The 17,230-nt window shown below is 42.7% G+C and overlaps 1 pseudogene; it reads left to right on the forward strand.

Moving 5' to 3' along the window:
- Window positions 1-2,262: 2,262 nt before the first annotated feature.
- On the forward strand, window positions 2,263-16,295 carry LOC110202580 (vomeronasal type-2 receptor 26-like; annotated as a pseudogene).
- The last annotated feature ends 935 nt before the right edge of the window (window positions 16,296-17,230 follow it).

Consider the following 17,230-nt stretch of genomic DNA (forward strand, 5'->3'; position numbering starts at 1 on the left):
GCTCAGGTCCATACCTGCCTTTACTCTGCCCTCTTGGCTCTGCTCTAGCCTCATTTCCTATATGAGAGGTTTGAGCTGGGACTGGCATAGATGCATAACAATGCACCCTAGCACCATCACACTACCTCCAAACTACTCCCCTTTACCTGAGATCTTTTTCCTATACTTTTTCATATCCTTCAGATCACAGAAACCTGATATAATCCCTAGTCTCAAGGGGCTCACCTAATGGAAGAGACATCTATAGGTAAATAAAGAACAGACACATACAGAATAAGTGTAAGAACTCTTTATACATGTTAAATACCATTCTGTTAAAAACTGTGCCAGGTCGTGATGTCAAGCTATGGAACTTATGGCCAGCTAAAGCCCCCTTATTGTTGTTTAGTCATTTTCAATCATGTTTGACCCCATCTAAATGGTGTTCATGGCAAAGATTCTGGAGTGGTTTGACAGTTCCTTCTTTACCTTATTTTACAGATGAGGAAACTGAGGCAAACAGGGTGAAGACTTGCCCAGGCTCACACAACAAGCAAGTGTCTGAGGCCCGATTTGAATTCAGGTCTTTCTAACTCCAGGCCTGACACTCTCTCCCTTCTGCCACCTAACTGCTAACAGATCAGGTCTTTATCTTTCCTGTCCTTCACGGCAAATTATGGATACTACTTGTGCCACTGGTTTTCGTTTTATTGAATTTTATTTTCAGTTCCAAACTGTCTCCCTCTCTCCTCACCCACGTATGGAGAAAGGAAGGAAATTTAAAACTATTAAAAATGTGCATAGAAATGCAGAACAAATTTCTTCATTGGCTATGTTTCAAGAAACAAAGCGAAAGAAAGAAAGAAATACAAGAAAATGCACTTCAGTCTGCACTCTGCGTTCATCAGTTCTCTTTCTGGAAGGAGACAGCAGTTTTCATCACAAGTCTTTCAGAACTGTGTTTGGTCATTGTGTTGATCAGAGTTTCTAAGTCTTTCAGAATTGATCATCTTTACAATGTTGCTCTTACTGTATACATTTTATAGCTGTATACATTATAACAATAATATTCTATCCCATTCATATACCATCACTTCTCTCAGTTTCCATTTTGTTGCTACCACAGAAAGAACTGCTATAAACATTTTCCTACACGAGTCTTTTTCCATTTTTTAAAAAATCTCTTTGGAGTATACGCCTAGTGGTATTATCATTGTGTCACAGAGTACATATGATTTAATAACTTTTGAGGCACAGCTCCAGATTGCTTTCCTTAAGGGCTAAACCATTCCTCAGTGCCATCATCAGTTCAATAATGTGTCCATTTTCCCACAGCTCCTCCAACATTTGCCATTTTTTTGGTCAACTTTGCCAATCAGATAAATATGAGGTAGAAACTCACAGTTGCTTTATTTGACATTTGTCTAATTATTCCTGAGTTGAATGATTTTTCCTGTGGCTCAGTACTTCTTAATTTGACAACTGCCTGTTCATATCCTTTAATTATTTATGAATTGGGGAACGCATGTTATTCCTATAAAGGTGAATTCATTCCTCAGATATCTTGAAAATGAGACTTTTATCTAAAAAAGAAATTACCACAAAGATATTTGCCCCAATTGCTTATTTCATTTCTAATTTTATCAGAATTAGTTTTGTTTCGCAAAAACTTTAATTCTCCATTTTAACTTCTATGATCCTCTCCACCTTTGATTGGTCATGAATTCTTTCCCTAGCCATCAATCTGCAAGGTATTTTTTTTCTTTGCTTCTCAAAAAAAAATTTTTTTTAATTTATGGAATGCATTCATTTGGAGGTTGTCTTGGTATATGGTGTGTGATGCCGGTCTATACCTAGTTATTTCCAGACTGCTTTTCAGTTTTCCCAGCAGTTTTTGTTAAATAGTGAATTCTTACTCCCAATAACTGTGATCTTTAGGTTTATCAAATATGTTGTGTAGCTCATCTGTTCCACTGACCCACCCACATTTCTTAGAGAATCCCAAATTGTTACATGATTACTGCTTGGAGATCCAGTACTGCTATGTCTTTCCTGCTTTTTTTCAGTATTTCCCTTAAGATAATTGCTATTTTGTTCTTCCAGAGGAATTTAATCCTTTGGTAATTTGATTCGATATTGAATAAGTAAATTAATTTTGGTATTATTGTAAATATAAGCAGCGAATTCTCAAATCCACCGCCTTTCTTCTAACACAAGATGATTTGCTGATAGTTTGCGCTGTGCTGAAATTTGCTTAACAAGTATCAAAGGTGCGTCCCCAGAATGCCTCATGTTTCTTTTCCTGTACAGATCAGCCATGGACCTTTTGATTCCAACCTGAGTGACAAGGCCCAGTTTCCCTCTCTGTACCACGTGGCTCATAAGGACTCCTCTCTGCACCAGGGTACAGTGCGATTATTGGGACATTTTGAATGGACTTGGGTTGGTCTGGTGACCACAGATGATACGACAGGTGAGGAGTTTCTCTGGGATATAAGCAGGGACATGGCCAAGCACGGCATCTGTATGGCCTACACAGAGAAGATCCTAGTCAGTGAGAGACGGCACACAGCATCCCACAAAATGTTCATGCCATGGATCACGCAATCCTCAGCCAGAGCCATCATCATTCATGGTGATACAGATTCACTTATGATCCTTAAATATTCACAGCCTCTTTTTGTCATAGTTGGGAAGGTCTGGATCACTACATCTCATTGGGACATCACTGTGAGACCTCACTTGAGTGATGGCTACATTTTCCATGGATCACTTTCATTTTTACAAATGAGAAGAGAGATTCCTGGTTTCAAGCCCTTTCTTACGACAGTGAACCCTACTAAATATCCAGAGGACATTTTACTTAAAGAGTTCTGGTGCTCAGCATTCAAAAGCCAACAGAAACTTGAAAAGAAGAGCAAAAGGAGTGTTCACCAAATGCCTCCTTGGAGGCTCTGCCTCTGAGCTTCTTTGATATGACCATGTCTGGTCAGAGTTACACCATCTATAATGCTGTGCATGCTGTGGCCTGGGCCCTCCACGAAATGCTCCTGGTGACATCTGAGAGAGGATCTGTAAGAGATGGAGAAAGCTGGGTGCCTCAGCCATAGCAGGTAAGATGAAGTGCCTTCTATGAGCCAGTCACTATAGTAGGTATTGGATATACATCAATGCATCAAGGACCTGTCATTTCTGCAGGGTGGGTGCTTCCTCCTCCAATGTAGTTGGCAATTTGTCTCTAACATATAGTCTTAGAGTGTCCTAATTAATACATAGCTAATTCAACAAATAATTATCAAGGGATTTAAATGTGCTAAGCACTGTGCTAGATGCTGGGGATTACAAGTAAAAGGAATGAAGTAATCCCTACAAGGGAAGGGAGGGAGGCATAAATAGTTTGGAGGGGGGAGGGATCAGGAAAGGTGTTCTGGAGAAGGAGGCTCTGAAATTGTAACAGGAAGGAAGGGATTCAGTGTGGAGGAAGTAAACAGTGCATTCCAGGCTTGGGGAGGGTAAGGCAAGTAGTACAAAGGCCCAGAGGTGTTTTGTATGAGGAACAAAGGAGAGGCCAGCTTGGCTGAAGGAGAAGAGTGCAGGAGGAGGAGTCATGTCTAATGAGGCTGGAAAGATTTGTCAGTTTCAGGCTGTGAAGTGCTTTAAAAGTGAACAAGAGGAGTTTATATGTTCTTCTAGAGGTGATGAGGTGCCACCATAAAGGGGGATGGATATGAGTGGTTTGTGGAGGAAGAATGGCAAGATTGTTCACTGATTGGCTATGAGTGTGGGGGAAGAATCAACCATCCAAGAATGAGTCCAATGAAACAAACTTGATTGCCTGACCTTTGGAAAAGAGTTGTGATCGGTGGAAAGGTTGCAGATTCTATTGTATCGCTTCTTAAGGTCGCAGTGCTAAGAGAGTGTTAGAGGAGAGTTTTGAGCCTGGGTCTTCCTGACTCCAACTACAGCATTATCTCCACCATGAGCTTGCTTTGAATAACAGACAAGAAATGAACAGTCCCTCCCTTTGGTGAAAATTATGTTCAACTTGAAGGATAAAATTATACAGAGAGAAATAAATACAAGGTCATTTAAGATGGGAGAAAGCATCAACATGGGAGAAGGATGTCACGAAAAGTTTCCCAGAGGAGGTGGCCACTGAACTGAGACTTAAAGGAAGTGAGAGTGGAAAAAAAAGTATTAACACTACTCTGATTCTGATGCACTGGAAACAGCTTAATTTAACATTATTCTAAATCCAAGTATTCTAGCCTGGAGAGAGAAATAGCCAAACTGGCATAGTGTACCTATGGTCTCAGACATCTCTGTCCCCTAAGAAAATTTGAGGTGACTTTTTTTTAAGGAATCTTGAACCAGGAAAATATCATAACATGTTAAACTACAGCTTGGGGTTAGCATTGCCAAGTAACACAGCAGGTCTGGACTAGTGTGAATAAAGAATATATTGAAGTAGTAGCGTTATTCATATCTGCATATTTCCACTGTGTTAGAAGTAATTGCCATATTTTACATATAAAGTCAAAAATTGCAAATGTGCATGTGTACTTTTTGGGACTCAGTATTCTCACCAATCAGGACCTAGCTGTAGTCACCACCTATTTATTCCCATATCATTGGATTCCTTAAGGGCTATAAAGTCTTCCTTCTTGTGGTAAGTATCTTACTCCAGCTGCCCTTAGGTGGGTCTTGGCACCACTCTCTTCAGAAGGGTGGGAAGGCCATGATCCTTTCCAGACAAGAGTGATATCTGGTTATCACTTGTGATTCATTCTCTGGGATCCTAGCCTTTATTCTATACCCTGTACTCCTTCTCAAACCAGAAAACAGTCTGGAAAGCATTGGTAGACCAGACAATTCTCATTTCTTAATATTTTCAGATGAATTCAAAAAATTTAATGTGCTTTCACACTAAGGATTCTAAAATTAATCAGCAAAAATCTATTAAATGCTTACTATCTGCTAGGCAATGGAGGAACAAAAGGAATAGAGTCCCTACCTCAAAGAGCTATAGTGTACTGGAAAAGACATATGTACATACACAAATATCTTCAGAATAAATACAAAATGTACGTGAGGCAGTGTCTAGTCTAAATTACATCATCTAAAAGGTGGAATGAGTGTATTGTATAGGGAAACAGTCTATTCAAAGACAGGGAGGCAGGAGATATAATGTAGAGCTCAGGCTATAGCAAAGAAAATCGACTATCTGCAATATAGTGTGTGAAGGACATAAGATGAAATATGATGTACAGTCTTTCTTTACATGACATCTCATCACGCAGTCTCTAAAACATTGTCCACATCTTTAATATGCACCGTTGCCATACTGTCTTTCCCAGAATCGCAACAGGAGCTCAGGAGAGATTTGTGGTTTCTCTTTATAACGAGCTGGGTTTCTTGTCCCCAAGTAACAAGAGATGACCCAAGATGGCCTTGGATATTCAAGGCCTCTGGAACCAATGTGGATGTAAAGTAAGCTGTCTAAATATTTCTTTATAAATGTTGACAGAGTTGGCAGATTTTCAAACATGCGCCTAAAGCCCCGCGCCTCTGGGGACACAGACTGCTACCCCATGAGCAGATGGGCTTTCCTGAATGTGATGCTCCCTTCCAAGCACTACAGGCTGCAGTGAAGACCTTAGATGCCGGACAGTAGCACCTGGCCTGGACAGTTCTGTAGCTAATAACAATGCTCATGGCCAGCATTTATTTAGCACTTTTAGGTTTGCAAGGAAGTTTACACGCTTTATCTCGTCTATTCCTTACAGCAATAGTAGGAGGCAGGAATTATTCTTATCCCCATTCTACAGATGAAAAATGTAAGACCCAGAGATACTGTGTCTTTCCCAGAGTCACATGCCTAGTAAGCATCCGGAGATTTGAAATCAAGCTTTCCTAACTCCAAGTCCTGCCACCTCTCCCCCAGGCCACCTAGCTTTATAACATGAAGTCTCTGAACCATCAACTTTCTTTGTTTTTTTCAAAATTAATTTATTTTGATTTATCAACAATCACTTCCATATGCTTTTGAGTTTAAAATTTTTCTCCCCCTTTCTCTCTACTACCCTCCTCAAGATGGTGCACAATCTGATCTAGGCTTTACATACATATTACTATTAAACATATTTTCACATTAGTGATGTTGTAAGTAAGAATTAGAACCATTAGGAGGAACCAGCAGAAAGAGGACACAAAACTCAACAGGAAAAAAAAATCAAATAATATGCTTCAATCTGCATTTAAACTCCATAGTTCTTTCTTTGGATGTGGATAGCATTTTCCATCATGAGGCCTTTGGAGATGTCTTAGATCCTTGTATTGCTGGGAAGGGTTAAGTTTATCACTATTAGTGATCGCACAACGTGGCTGTTATCATGTACAACATTCTCTTGGTTCTGCTCACTTCACCCAGCAGCAGACCATACAAGTCTTTCCAGATTTTTCTGAAGTCAGCCTGTTCACCATTTCTTATAGCACAATAGTATTCCATTACATTCATATACCACAGCTTGTTCAGCCATTCCCCAGTTGATGGACATCCTCTCAATTTCCAATTCTTTGCCACCACAAAAAGAGCTGCTATAAATGTTTTTGTACATGTGAGTCCTTTTCCCATTTGTATGATCTCATTGGGATATAGCCCTAGAAGTGCTATTGCTGGGTCAAAGGGTATGCACATTTTTATAGCCCTTTGGGCATAGTTCCGAGTTGCTCTCCAAAATGATTGGATCATTTCACAACACCACCAACACTGCATTAGTGTCCCAATTTTCCCACATCTTCTCCAACATTTATCATTTGCTTGTTTTGTCATGGTGACCAATCTGATAGGTGTGATGTGGTACCTCAGAGTTGTTTTGATTTGCATTTCTCTAATCAATAGCATCAACTTTCTTTCCAAGAAATGATGATAGACTTAGTTGAGCCTGTGTGGAAAACCAGTTCAGTGAGTTAAGACAATCCCATACAAGGGCTATTGAAGAGCTTTACTAGTCAATAGGGCCTTCTGTCTGCAGCATCCACTTCCAGCAGAAGGCTTACACGTTTCTGCCACTCCATGCCTGGCCCTCTCAGAAGCACAATGAGCACACACACTCCACCTTTGAGTTGGGGTTTCTCTATTAGTTTGTTGGTTATAGTTCTTCATTCTCAAAGACGACCAAAATGACATCCCTTGCTAGAGTCAAGTTTTAGTGTGTCCGACTGTGGCTGATCAGACCAATACAAGCTCAGAATGTTCTACCACAGATCAGGCACGAATAGCCCATGTGAACATTTGGGGTGGATTCTTTAAATTTGTGCCTCTCACATTTCTTTGGAGTTACTTCAATTCTGCTTTGCTCATAGAGCACAGGGCCTTCTCTGATGTGGGAACGCCATGCTGGGTGGGCCTGTGCCAGTGTCTCCCATGTCACACAATCAATTCTAAAGTTCTAAAGCAAGACCTTGAATGTGTCCTTGTATCGCTTCTTCTGACCACCATTTGAATGCTTGCCCTGTGTGAGTTCTCCATAAAATAGATTATTTTTGCTAAGTGTGCATTTGAACAACATAGCCAGCCCATCAGAGTTGCACTCTCTGCAGTACAGTTTGAACACTTGGCAGTTTAGTTCAAGAAAGGACCTCAGTGTCCAGTATCTTATCCTTCCAGGTGATCTTCAGAATCTTCCTAAGACAATTCAAATGGAAGCAATTCCATTTCTTGGCATGGTGCTTGTAGACTGTCCGAGTTTCACACACATACAACAATGATGTCAGCACAGCGGCTGTGTAGACCTTCAGTGTGGTGGGCAGTCTAATAGCTCTTCTCTCCCACACTTTCTTTTGGAACCTCCCAAACACTGAACTAGCTGTAGCAATGCCTATGTCAACCCTATTATCAATGTGTACAGCCTTAGAACGTACACTGCCAAACCAAATAAACTTATCCACAGCATTCAAAGCTTCTCCATTTGCTGTAACCAATGATTCCATATTATGGATGGTGTGGTGGTGGCTGATGGAGCACCTACCATTTTCTTGGTGTTAATTGTTAGGCCAATATTAGCATAAGCAGCAGAAAATCAATTCATACTTTGTTGCATCTCAGCTTCAGAGGCTGCACTGAGTGCACAATTACCTGCAAACAGAAAATCATGCACCAACACTCCCTCCACTTTGGTCTTGGCTTGTAGCCTTTTCAAGTTGAAGAATTCACCATCAGCACAGTAGCTCACTTTGATGCCATCAAAGTGAGCTACTGCACTGATGATTTAAAAAAAATTGAACATCTACTACTGTAAATGAACATCTCTGTCATTGCCTCTAACAATGTGAAAGTCTCCCCTTAGAGTGCTGAATCTACTTTCTAGGTGAGCTCTTTCAGAAGCCAGGATGTTAATCACCCCCATCAAACAAGAGCACATCCTTCAGGTTATGAGTGTTAGAACTTCCTGCATAGTCCCCAGGTCCTGGTTTGGGAAGAGCCTTGCCCTTCACCACCAGGAAGTGAGTGATGTCCCTCTTCCCTTCCAGATCCACTCCTTTCTGAAGAAAACCCAATTTAACAACAGTGCGGGTGAGCAGGTGTTTGTGAATGACTCCAGAAGTTCTGAGGCTCAGTATGACATTGTGAAGTATTTGTTATTTAAAAATGAGACTGAAGCTCTGGTGAAAGTGGGACAGTTTATCCCCAATGCTCCACTTGGTCAAGATTTCACCATTCGCGAGGAAGCCATAGTGTGAGACTGGTATGAGTCTAAGGTCAGAGACAATTTCAATGTTAATTTGGGGCTTCCAATCATGGAAACACATCTTATTTATTGGGTCATCTAATGTACATAAAAAGCTTTTTAAAATTTAAAATCCTGCATAAATGTTAGCTATTCATATTAACTCATGCATTGTCATATTTCTATAGAGAAAACCTTCCTCTGCTATCTGCCTCCCTCTCCTTCCCAGAAAACCTCAAGAAGAAATAATAAGCAGTCAGTCAAGCTGATGTTGCCACATTGTGGTATATTTCATATGCTGCATTTTGCCAAAGTATCTATTCACTTGACTTCAGCTAAAACATATTCATCCAATTATCCCAAAGTTTTGCCCAATGAAACCAAACAATGGACTTGACTGGTTGCTTTTAAAAACTTAGCTGCATTTCTGAATATCTCCAAACCATTTGGTTTACCAAATTACTTTAGGATTTGCTATTTACTGTCCATTGAACAATCGGCTCCATCCCTTCCTTCAGCTCTATGTGCCTTACCTCCTCTATGTATAGAGATTTGGTCACTAGTCTGCCTTTCTTTCAATAATGAGCTTGAACACCAATGAAGATCATATTTAGAACAATGGAATGTTATACTGGAAAGGGACCTTTGTGGTCTAACCATCTCTTTTTTCAGATGCAGAATCTGAAAGCCAGGGCAGAAGAACAGCTCAGCCAAAGTCACATGGCTATGGATGAATATGAATAAAAATGAGATTTCTTGAACACTGATCTAGTGAACATTTTATTACCTGTGCTCATTGGTTTATGGGCTAGGGAGAAGTCCCAAAGCTCTCTACAAAAGGAGGTTCCTTTGCCTATCCCAAAAATGATATTGGAAATTCTCACAAAACAATCTACTTTGCTATCTCTTGTTCCTTCCCAGATCGTTCAAGCACTTTCCTCTCTTATCACTCTTCAGACCCCCTGTGCTGTGTGCAGTGAGAGCTGTGGCCTTGGATTCAGGAAAACTACACTGGAGGGACAGCCCATGTGCTGCTTTGACTGTCTTCCATGCTTAGAGGGGGAGATTTCCAAACGAGTGAGTAAGTATTTGCAATGGCCTTTAATAATGAAAACATAACAGCTGGTCTTGGGCCCGTGGAGTCGCACAGAATTATTGGGAACATTGATGACAGAGAAACAAGACACACCGTGCCAAGAGGGGCGGATTCAGTTTTCTTTTTCTGTATGTATCTCATGTCCTTGGCTCTTGGTGTGGGTATTGAACACCATGGCATGAAGATAAGCATCAGCTGGATGCATATGGACGATACTAGATCTGGAATTGGAAGGTGCTGAATCTGGAACTGGAACGGAAGATGCTCAGGAGCACCTAGTTCAACTCCCTCATTTAACCAGCCAAGGAACTGAGACCCTGTGAGGTTAAGTTATTGGAAGTAAGAGAGTTGGGATCTCAACCCAGGTCTTCTGAGTCAAATCACTGGTTTTTTCCCCACTATACTATAGTGTGGTGGAGAGAGCACTGGACCAGGGGTCAGGAGAAACTCAATTTAAATCTCATTTCTTACACTTATTAGCTGTGTGACCTTGTGTGTAGAATGACATCCATGGCACTTGGTTTCTCCACACTTGTAAAATGATAGGATTAGACTGATGGCCTATGGGATCCCTTCTATCTCTACTGCTATGATCTCTGAAAAGCAAAGTGGTTCAGTGAAAAGAACAGTCAATATGGGGTTAGAGGGCTGGGGTTCAAATTCTGTCTCTACTACTTACCATCTGTATGACCATGAGCAGGTCAGCTCACCTCTGTGGCCCTTTATTTGCTCATCACTAAAATGGAATGATTGGCATGGGTAACATCTAAGGTTCATTTCAGGACTACATCTGTGACACTATGTAGACGTATGTGAATACTAGGATGAAGGTAGGCATGTTCAGAGGGTGTAAGGTTTCTCATTGGATAAATGCTTCCTAAGAAGGTTTAGATTAAGGTAGGGCTGAAAGAGGTACTCTCAGGTGAAAGCAGTTTGGCCAGGCAGAAAGACAGCACTGGCTGTTGAGGAGGCCAGTTCAAGTTGGGAGTTTGAGGCTGTGGGTGAGTAGGAGATGGGGTAATTTAGTCTGAAGTTTCGGGAGCATTCTGATGCCTTGGCCAACTTCTTAGCTGGCTGTAGTAGCTTAAAGCCTGTGGCTATGACTAAAGAGGCTTGCCCTGGCCACTGAATTCCAACAAATGGAAGCCAAGACGGTAGCAGGTAGGCCTGAAGAGATGAAGTGTAGAAGTTGGTAGCAGTGAAAAGCCTGGGGATGATACGCACAGTGGAGCGGCCCAGCAGTCGCCAGCAGTACAGCATGGACAATGGCCAGCAGGAACCGTGACAGCACATGAGCCTGGGCCCCAAGCCAGCTATTTGTGGCTCCCATGGCATAAACCCTTGTGCAGCAAGGACTGAAGTCTGCTTTCATTCTGCTGCACTCTAATGTGTCCTTCAAAAAGGAAGGAAAGGCTGAGGCTGTGATCTGACTCCAGTTGAGAGGCGAGCACCAAGGAGACATCTAGATAGTCCAAAACAACCAACTCATCCACAATGACTGTAACCCATCCTCCATGAAGCACCAAGGCACATGTCTGTACCCTTCCCCAAAACTGGCAGTCAAAAGCAACAACTCAACAGGGAACTCTCCACGATGGTAAACCTGCTTCACTTTACAGTCAAGGAGGCAGAGAGCTGAGATGACTAAGCTCACATCAGTGGTCAGGCTAAGACTCCAAGCCATAGTTAACACCAGGAGACTTGGATTTCAATCTGAGATCTTCAAAGTCCTACTGGAGCAGCTCTGGGCGAGCCTCTGGGTTTTTGTAGCTCTTAGCTTTCTCCACTGTTGAACGAGGGCACTGGACTGGATTTTCATTAAGCTACATGTGACCCTCCAATGGTATTGAGTCAGATTTGTAGCTCATCAGTGTTCCTTGGCCTCTGCCATATTGCTTAGGCCACACACCAAGAGAAGGGCTGGCTGACACATCACACTGTGTGCTCTCCTCAGGCAAAGTACAGAGCAAACTCCTCACCAGAAATTGTTGCCCACCTACTCAAGCCTGCAGTTTAAGGTGGGAGCACCATTAGGTGCATCATTAGGAAGAGAATCAGATTCAGAAAAGAGCAAAGAAGAGGCATTTTTTTTTCATGACGAAGAAGTATTTGTGTTGGAATCTTTTGGGTGTCAATGCTGAGATCAGTTGTCTTTAAATAATGATAAAGCACCTGGAAGAGTGAATGGACAGTGACTCCTACAATAACAACAACAACAGATTTATACAACACCTTAAAGTCTGCAAAGCTTTACCAGTAGTATTTCACTTTACCTTCCCAACAACTCCAGGAGATAGGTGCTATTAGTACTCCCATTTTATACATGAAGTAACTGAAGTTAAGTAACCTGCCCAGCTCATAAGTGCCTGACATCACATTGTGCCAGCAGCTGGCGTGGTGCAAGACAGAGCAGTGAAAGAAAAATGGGGAAGGGAAATGGAGAAAGAAAACTTGGGCTAGGCAAGTCTGAGATTAATGCTCACAACTAGTTTATTTCAAGAGTTTTCTGATTATATACACATAGAAAAACGGCTTTGTACCATGAGAAATGATCCACAAGTGCTAATTAATAACATACAGAAACTAAGCAGCTAAAGAGCCTCACTTTCTCATGAGAAAGCAGTTTTAATTCCAAAATTCATATCTATTGTTTCCCTGCCCAGTTCTTAGTATTACCTGCCCGAGTCAGCCACCTGGCCTCAAGGCTGGGCATGAGTGAGAACTTAAAATCAACAAACTATAATAAGTGGAATTGGAGCAAGAGTCAAGGGACTGTTTATCCCAAGGCAAGCCTCTATAGTACTGACCCCTTAAGTCTATCAGGACTTAGAGATTGTCCGTAAGGACTCTGCTCCCTACAACATTGGAACTCAGATAATCCTGACTCCAAATCCAATGAGGATTTTCTCCCCACAGCATAATCTAGCTGCCTTTATAAGCAAGGAGCTCTTCCATGTAGAGAGAGTATAAGTCCATGGGGGTCAACTTCAGGAAAATATCATTGAGCTGAGTGAATGGCCTAAAACAGAAAATGAGTTCCATCAGGGACATGTGGGAATTAAAAACAAAACAAAACAAACAAAAACACAAAACAAAATACTGCACTCATCAGATAAAGAACTCTACCATAATTGAATGTTCTCATTTCCTGAACATGTGTTTTTACCCAAGACCCTCCCCACACAAGGCTGGCATCCTCAAGATAACTGTTGGAAAACCAGAATGGAACCTTTGCACAAAAAACAAACAACCAAGACTCTTTGACTATCTACCCCTATCTGGTTTTCATCATATTGTGATTCAGAAAAGGTCTGAAGAAGAGCTGCTACAGAGTGTCATTATTAGTGAGTGGAAGGATTTGTTTCCCTATGCCTTCAGGGAACAGAAATCAATGATTAAGCTGTATTTCTCTATTAACTGGGTATTCACACCTAAGGATCTCCTGAAAAAGTGCAACCACTTCATTTTCTGCTGAAATGGGAAGATCCATACCATTTACTGACTGACAAGATGTCATTGAAAAAGATAGGTTGACCATCATTTCTAAGGCAGGGTTGGTAGGAGCCATCAATACAAGAAGAACCTGGCCCCTGAGAAGGAATCTCACTTGTGAGGAAGGAGGGGGTTTCTCTCCCATCCCTCTTCCTATCTCCCACCAACCATGGCACCCAAGAGACACTCTTCCCAGAAATCACAAAGACAGTACAAAAGAGCTTGAAGTACCATTGAGGGAGATACTCTCCCGGCAGACATCAACACAAGGAAACAATCACAAATCAAAGCAGCTTCCAGGAGAGTGACCTCTGGCAGAAAGGAAGAAAGCCCACTGCGGACTCAAGAAAACTAGTCCTGGCAATGAAAGTTTGGCTGCAAAGAGGACTCTGTGAAGAGAGAAAGGACTCCGAGGTGTCCCTGGCCTGGAGAAGCAAGGAGCTCAGGCCATGTTCCCTTCTCATCGGCCACACTCTAATAACAGCCTAAGATTATGTCCACTCATTCCACAAGTGCCACAGATATTTGGGGGAAAGTGTGAAGCATGTTTCTGAGGGGAATGATTTGTAAAAACTATTTTTTACTCTTCTATTTCAGTAAAAAACCAACATGATAAACAGAACCTTGCTATGAGCTACTTATGTCTATTGTCAGAGGGAAGCAGAGCAGCAGAGCCCTATGAGCTATGCTTTTAGAGGAGGGCCAGTCCCTCCCATACCTGTAGAACCTGAGAACAGCCCAGCGCATTCTAGGGACTCAGTCCTCAAATGTGAGGACACGTTGGCCACGTCACTGGCACAGTGGATACAGTGCCAGGCCTGGAGTCTGGAAGCTGTTGTTTAGCCATTTCAGTCGTGTCCAATTCTTCGGGACCCCATTTGGGGTTTTCCTGGCAGAGATACTGGAGTGGTTTACCATTTCCTCTTCCAGCTCATTTTACAGATGAGGAAACTGAAGCAAACAGGGTGAAATGACTTGCCCAGGGTCACACAGCTAGAAGTATCTGAGGCCAGGTTTAAACTCAGGAAAGTGAGTCTTCTTGACTCCAGGCCTGGTGCTCTATCCAAGGTACCACCTAGCTGCCCAGAGTCAGGAAGACCTCAATTCAAATCCAGCCTCACATGCTTACTAGCTGTGTGACCCTAGGCAAGTCACTTAACTTATACTGGCCTCAGTTTCCTCATCTGTAAAATGGGAATACTCATAGCCCCTGCCTCCCAGGATTCTTGTGGGGATCAAATGAGATGACAGTTGTAAAGTCCCTTGGTACAGTCCCTGGCACATAGTAGGTGCTATATAAATGGCAGCTATTATTATCATTATTATAATGATTCATGTTGGGGAAGCAGCATGGAGCACACTTGCAGTATGAGCATCGATAGACTGAGGAACTCTTTTCTCCAATAGGGAAAGAGAAATCCTGAGACAGAACACGATCTCAGCCTCACAAGTTATAAAGAATATTGGCTCAGTGGAACTGGGCTTGATCATCGAGGTGCCCTCCAGTGGTACAGTCTTCAATTATAGCCTGAGGGCCACGTCTCACCCTCTGGAGCCAGAAGGATGAGCAGAGCTATTGTGCCTGGTTCCTGGTTCTGAGAACATGGCAAATTTAGTCAGCACAGAACAATGAGCTGCTTCTTGTCCCCTACAGACATGAAGCACTGTGTGAAGTGCCCAGAAGGGGAGTCTCCAAGCAAGGAGAGAGATCACTGCCTTCCCAAAGCCATTACCTTACTGGATATCAAAGAACCTCTGGGGATGTCCCTAGCCTGTGTGGCCCTTTTCTTCTCAGTGCCGACGGCCGTGATTCTCTGGATATTCGTCCAGTTCCGAGACACTCCCACAGCCAAGGCCAATAACCAGGCTCTCAGCTATACTCTCCTCATCTCCCTCACCTTCTCTTTTCTCTGCTCCTTGCTCTTCATTGGCCATCCCACTGCAGCCACCTGCCTCCTCAGACAACAATATTGGGGGTTGTCTTCACTGTAACTGTTTCTTCCATTTTAGCAAAAACCATTATGGTGGTTCTGGCCTTCAAGGTTACAATACCAGGAAGCAGCAGCAGAATATGGGTGCAACCTAAAGTGCCCAACTGTGTTGTCCTCCTTTGCTCTGGGATTCAGGTGATTCTCTGTGGCATCTGGCTGGGAACATCTCCGCCCTTCCTAGACATGGACCTCCACTCTGAACCTGGTCACATCATCATTCAGTATAATGAGGGCTCTGATATTGGCTTCTACTGCGTCCTGGGCTACATGGGCTTCCTAGCCCTGGGGAGCTTCACAGTGGCTCTCTTGGCCAGAAGCCTCCCTGACACCTTCCATAAAGCCAAGTTTATCACATGCAGCATATTAGTTAGCAGTGTCTGGATTTCCTTCCTCCCCACATACCAGAGCACCAAGGGAAAGGCCATGGTGGCTGTGGAGATCTTCTCCTTCCTGACATCCAGTGCTAGGTTACTGGGCTGCATCTTTATTCCCAAGCGCTATGTGATCTTACTGAGGCCAGATGAGAATACTCAGGAATGCATAAGAAAGAAATCACATTGCAAGCATGGGAAGCATGAAGTAACATTGCTTCAGAATTCCTTCACAAGGTACAAGAGGTACCTGAGAAACGACCTCTGTCATTCTGGGATATCTATGTTTTACTGACTTGATAACTGCTGAATCTTGCCTGCATTGTACATTCTACTGAATCTTTTCTCCAGCTTCTCTAATTTTGTGAATGCTAGCATCCTATTAAATCCCTTTGGGGCAGCCAGGTGGCACAATGATTACAAAGTCAGAGCCTGTAATTCCCTCCTGACTTGTCCAGCTCCCTTGAAGTCCCAGCTAAAATCTCACCTTCTACAAAAAGTCTTTCCCTCGCGTAAAACCCTGAAAGCTAGCATCTGTCCTTTGCTAAGGCTCTCCGTGTCAGTTTCGTCTTCCTGTATCCTGCTTGTACATAGTTGTTGGCATGCTGCCACCCCCGTTAGCCTGGCAGCTCCTTGAGAGCAGGGACTAGCTGTAATCTTTCTTTGTATTCTCTTTTCTTTGCTGGGGCAGGCAGAGCCAGGAGCCAGGGCTGGCCAGTCTCCACTGCCCTCTCTGCCTGCCCACATGGAAGCCTTCTCTCTTTGTTTCTTGTAAGGGTCTTGTTTCCCGCATCTTCGACATCTCTGTGGGCCTTAACGAACATGAGTCACAGAGTTCACACACCTCACCCTTTATACCGTTACTTACCTTTCCCCTTTACTCTCTCCTTCCCCACTCCAACAATCCTTCAAGGCCCAATCCAAGTGCTGACAGGCCACATTTCAAAATATTTCCCTTTGAACACTTCTTGACCCAGGGAATAGATCAACATCCCTATTTTACAGATGAGCAAGAAGCTGGCCCATGGTCATGGCTACAAAGTGTCAGAGCTAGGATTCAAAAGCAGGTCCGTAACTCTGAGTCCAAGGCCTTCCTGCTGCCCCTCTGGAAACACCTAATTACAGAATGGAAGAGATCTTAGAGCACTGGGAACAACCTCAGGACAGGGAATGTCAGAGCTGGGAGGGTCCTAGGAACAGGAATGTCAGAGCTGGCAGGGGCCCAAGAACAGGGAATGTCAGAGCTGGCAGGGTCCTAGGAACAGGAATGTTACAGCTGGAAAGGGGCCTTAGAACAGGAATGTCAGGGCTGAGAAAGCCCTTGGGATAAAGCAGGGTTTCTTTAACTTTTCCCATGCATGACCTCTTTTAGCCCAAGAAATTTTTATGTGACCCTGGGTGTATTAGGTATGCAAAATAGGTATGTAAATCAAACATTTACTGATAATAAATCATAAAGAAATTTATTTTAAAACAATTCTTTGGTATACATATAATTTTACCATTTATTAAAGACAAAAGCAAATTTGCATACTAATGAGATGGGTATGCTTATTTATTTTTACATAAAGA

The sequence above is a fragment of the Phascolarctos cinereus genome, unplaced genomic scaffold (genome assembly GCF_003287225.1).
Source record: "Phascolarctos cinereus isolate Bilbo 61053 unplaced genomic scaffold, phaCin_HiC Scaffold_4;HRSCAF=312, whole genome shotgun sequence".
NCBI lineage: Eukaryota > Metazoa > Chordata > Mammalia > Diprotodontia > Phascolarctidae > Phascolarctos > Phascolarctos cinereus.